Source organism: Myotis nattereri (genome assembly GCF_964212035.1).
Source record: "Myotis nattereri genome assembly, chromosome: 8".
In the NCBI taxonomy this organism is placed as follows: domain Eukaryota; kingdom Metazoa; phylum Chordata; class Mammalia; order Chiroptera; family Vespertilionidae; genus Myotis; species Myotis nattereri.
In genome coordinates, this window is record NC_138083.1 from 62,000,116 (window position 1) to 62,005,018 (window position 4,903).

The following is a 4,903-nucleotide window of genomic DNA, read 5'->3' on the forward strand; positions in this document are numbered from 1 at the left end:
GTTGAGTTGCCACATTTATTGTGTAATTATTACTGTGTGTGTGTAATTATAATTTGAATATCTGATAATAATCTTCATATACTCCACTTCTTAATCTTTTGAGTGTTTTAGATAAGACAAATACAGTGCCCTTCACTGTGAAAAAAATTATTTGGTAGTTTCTCAAAATACTTAACAGGATAGAGTATGACCCAGCAATTCTGCTTCTGGGTATATTCCCCCCAAAATTGAAAGCAGTAACACAAACATACTTATACACCTGTGTTCATAACAGCATTATTCATAATAACTAAAAGGTGGTGAGGGATTAGTGATTAATTGGGATAGATTTCGTTTGGGAAGATAGGGGAGGGTGGGGGTAAGGGGGAGAGATCAACCAAAGGACTTATATGCAAGCATATAGGCCTAACCAATGGACATGGACAACAGGGGGATGAGGGCATGAGTGGTGGGATAGGGGGTAACATGGGGATAAGGACACATATGTAATAACTTAATAAAAAATTTTAAAAAATTAAAAACTTCTGGAACTGGGTGATGGTGATGGTTGCACAATAATGTGAATGTATTTAATGCCACTGAATTGTACATTTTTAAATGGTCAAACATATATAATGTCCTCAAGAAAAAAATTTTTTTTAGTGTATATGCCACCAAATTGAGCACAGAATTTCTAATGTACCTTTCATCACCTAACAGTTAGCCATGAGTTGTGCTGATCGTTTACCTGTTATCTCACCTCCATGCCTACCCTCTAGGCCAGCGGTTCTCAACCTGTGGGTCATGACCCTTTCACAAAGGTCGCCTAAGACCATCGGAAAACACATATATAATTACATATTGTTTTTGTGATTAATCACTATGCTTTAATTATGTTCAATTTGTAACAATGAAATTGTGGGTCACCACAACATGAGGAACTGTATTAAAGGGTTGCAGCATTAGGAAGGTTGAGAACCACTGCTAGGCTCTGCTGTCTGCTCTCAGAGCTGGGACTCAAGGATTTTCCAGGCCCTCCTGCTCTTCCTGTAAGACCTGCTAATTGGAGAAACCAAAGACTGGGGAGGAGAAAAAGAAGGGATTTGCTTGCCATTTTTCCTTCCCATCAGCCCCTGTGGCAACACCCTACAGCTGGCTCTAGCTTCCAGCTTCCTACAGACCCCCTAGCTTCAGCGTCACTGCACCCCACTGGACATACCAGAGCATTGGGGCTGGTCAGCGTGTTATCTGCCACATACCCGGGCCATCCCAGCACCTGTTGGACAGCTCTCCTTAGTCCATGTCCCTTCCAGGTCCTGCTCCTGCTCAAGATCTGAGCGCCTTCCATGCACAGCCCTCCTCAGAGCTTAGGTCAGCCTGCAGGATCCTCCTTAGCTCCTACGCTTTGGCAACACTCCTCCCTTTTTGTCCCCCAGCCCCGGGAGTATCAGTTGCTTCCTTTAGTTGTTGATCACTGAGTTACCTCAGTATTCTCTTTGTCGGTTTAGCATTTTAACAACTCTGTGGCTAGTTCTCTGTATCAAATCCCTGTTTAATGATGGCTTTTCCTGACTGCTAGAGTACTTGCTATCAAGAGTGGTCTCAGGAAACATCCTCAAAGATGAGTTTAAAAAGAAAAAAAAAATGTTTGCCATGGGCATTTGTGGCTAGTTCAGTAATCTGTAGTCTGATTCATATTTTTGACTCAATCTTAGCTCCTGCATTTGTGCCTGTCAGCTGTGGTGTTAACAAAAGTACCATCCTGTTCAGTAGAGTGATCGTGGGATTAAAGGTAGGACTTTGCAAGAAGTATTAGTGTGGTTTATATGGTTCTTGAGTTTGATTACATTTTTGTTCTCTGGCTTTCCAGTACAGTTGTATGTTTTTTCTCTAGTTAGGATTTTGTGACAGTAGGACTAGGACTTTTAGTTTCTATACTATTGTCCTATACAATTTTTTAGGGGCTGGTTATTCAGTATCCATTTTGTGTATGCTTCTCATGACTGGTGGCCTCTCTTGCCTATATCATGACCCTAAATAGCCCATTGTGTGATAAGCTGAAACTCAATTTCTTCTCTCTTGAGTTTTAAAGGGAACTCTATTAAACAGTTGTAAATATACATTATGTTCTTATAGCTCATTGTCTTAGTGTTTCATTTGATTCTCAAAAAACCAAGATGAGTAGATATAGGTGTAAAATGAATGTTGATTATCCATGTAGAAGAAGAGGAACAAAATACAAGAAAGTACAAATAAAAACCCCTGAAGACTCCAAGTTCTGTAGATTTTGTTATAGCTAAAAATCATATTTTTGGTCTGTGAACTTGATGATAAACTTAGTTGAAATTCACCTTCATGGAGAATTAATAGTGGATTCAATGACTTTGAATATAGTGGGGATATAACAGGGTTATTCTGTATGTACAAATCTCCCTTTTTCACTTTCTGGATCTTAAAGTACTATTTCAAGTTGGTAGGCAGTTTAATGGTTTTAAAGTTCTGCATTTTGAAATTGAGTGAATATTAGTTAATGACAACAAAGCAAAGAGATTAGTCTTGTTTGTTTCTAGCTATAAAGCAAACTGCCTAAAATTAGTTGATTGGTTTTTTTTTTGTTTGTTTCTTCATGAGTGACTTACATTACCAAGGAGAGAAAAAATGCTTGTCAGATAGATTATTTATTGCCTGGAAGTTACAACTAGGCCCACAGACTGCAAATACATTCGGACAGGACATGACATTCAGCCTGTTCTTTAGGTTCCAATACTGTAGTCAGCAGGAACCATGAAATGTATTGCATGGTTGCTCTATTCAAGGCTCTGTGCTTAGGTGCTGTAGGGGATACAACCAAGATAAATACTACCGTCACTGCCCTTAAGAAGTTCATCAAGCCTTAGCCGGTTTAGCTCAGTGGATAGAGCATTGGCCTGTGGACTGAAGGGTCCTAGGTATGATTTTCCGGTCAAGGGCACTTGCCGGGTTGCAGGCTCGATCCCCAATGTGGGGTATGCAGGAGGCAACTGATCAATTATTCTCTCTCATCATTGATGTTTCTATCTTTCCCTCTCCCTTCCTCTCTGAAATGAATAAAAATATATATATATATATTTAAAGAAGTTCATCAAGTGCCAGAAACAGGCCCAAGAGAACGAGACAGCTTCTGTCGTGAAAGAACGGATGATGCTCCTGGGGAGCAGATGAGGTAGAGCCAAGGCCAGTTGGGGAAGCTGGCATCTTCTTCCTTGGCCTCCAGGAATGAGTAGGCTGTTCACTACTGGCAAGGCAGACCTGAGTAATAGTGTATCCAAAAGCCAAAAGGGACCGTCTGATAGGAGGGGACTGTACATAGTGAAGCATGCATTGCCAGCTGCCCCAATCGGTTATGGCTTCCTAAACCCTTGGCTGCCTCTTGTAAATGTCTGATAGTGACAGGCAATTACTGAAAATGTTGAATTGCCTGCATGCACACACAAACCTAAAACATGTCTCATGTCAATGCATTATCACTGAAAAGGGGTCTGGAAACCTGCCTTTGTATTTTTAGCAAGGGTGAACTGATGAGTGGTCTACTTACGAACCAGTTAGCTGTTCAATGGGCTTAACAATAAAAACCCTAATTTTACCAGATCTCTTTCTTTTAAAAAAAAATTGTAGACCTTTCTGATGCCACTCCAAATACAGTTCAACAAATGCTTGTGATTAAACTAGGGTGCATTCCATTATATTAAAGAACGTAGGTTTTTTTAAGACAAAGAATGCTACCCCTGAGGCTCTGAGGAAGACTATGGTCTCTGCACCTCAGACCTGTCTGTCCTTAGAGGTCATCAGCTTTACCCTTTAGGGTCAGCTAGTTAAGCCCATGGTTACCTCATGGGCTCCACAGCCCAATAATGATCTCCAACCAACTTGTTAAAATTTAACTCAGAAAACAGTTTTTCATTCCATAGTTCAAAGCAACGGGTTTCAGTATAAGTAACTTGTTAGTTTGGGTTCCCATCAATTTATAATCAGTCATTCACAAATAACTGGGTGTTAGGTCTTGCCTTGGATTGAGCAGGAGACAGCTGGGAGGAGGAGGGCATTGGGTACCTGAAGGGGAATCATGAAAATAAGGTAGGAAAATGGTTTAGAAAGAAAATGAAGCCAAAGCTAACTGGGCCAACCTTCATTTGAATCTGTCTGCCTCCCGCCAGGCTGGGACAGAAGTATGAGACATTCACACAACAGGCCGTCTCCTCAAGGTCCTGCTGCTGCTCCTCACTCTCAGATGCCACCTCCGCCACACACAGCATCAGGCACCGAGGGGGGTGTCTGCCCTAAGTGTGTGCCCTGGATGGAAGTCCCTGCTTGTCACCCCAGACATGATCCATCCACTTTCTCCCTTCCTCTCCTGTATATTCAAGTTGGCCCCTTAGCTTAGAGTAGCCTGTTCCCTGGACCTAAGTCAGCTCAGATTTCCACATGGGCTCTCCTCTGACCCCCGCTGGAGCCCACCCTCTCTGCAGCGCCTCTTTTTGAAGGATCCTTTCACACTTGCTATCTCCGCTCTCAGCCCTCAGGCTCATTTCCCAGTTCACTGCCACCTGGCTCCCAACCACAGCTCCACTCCGCAAGGACTCTGCTCTCCAAAGTCACCGACAACCTTGTGCTAAAGCCCAGTGGATGGGTGAGCATCAGCATGCTTGATGTCTCCACAGCACTGAGCACCCAGAGAGCCTTTGGGGCCCAGGGGCCCCTGAGATAACCCTCAGTGTCTAGCTGGCCCTTAAAATGAGACTGTCTTATGGGCAACAGTACGGATTGTCTCAGTAGTGGTCAGGAATGTGGTCCTTAAAGCCAAATTGTACCACTTCAAATCCTAGCCTGACCGTTTCCCAGCTCACTTGGTAGGTGTCTTTATTTGAGAAGTGGGGATAATACTGGA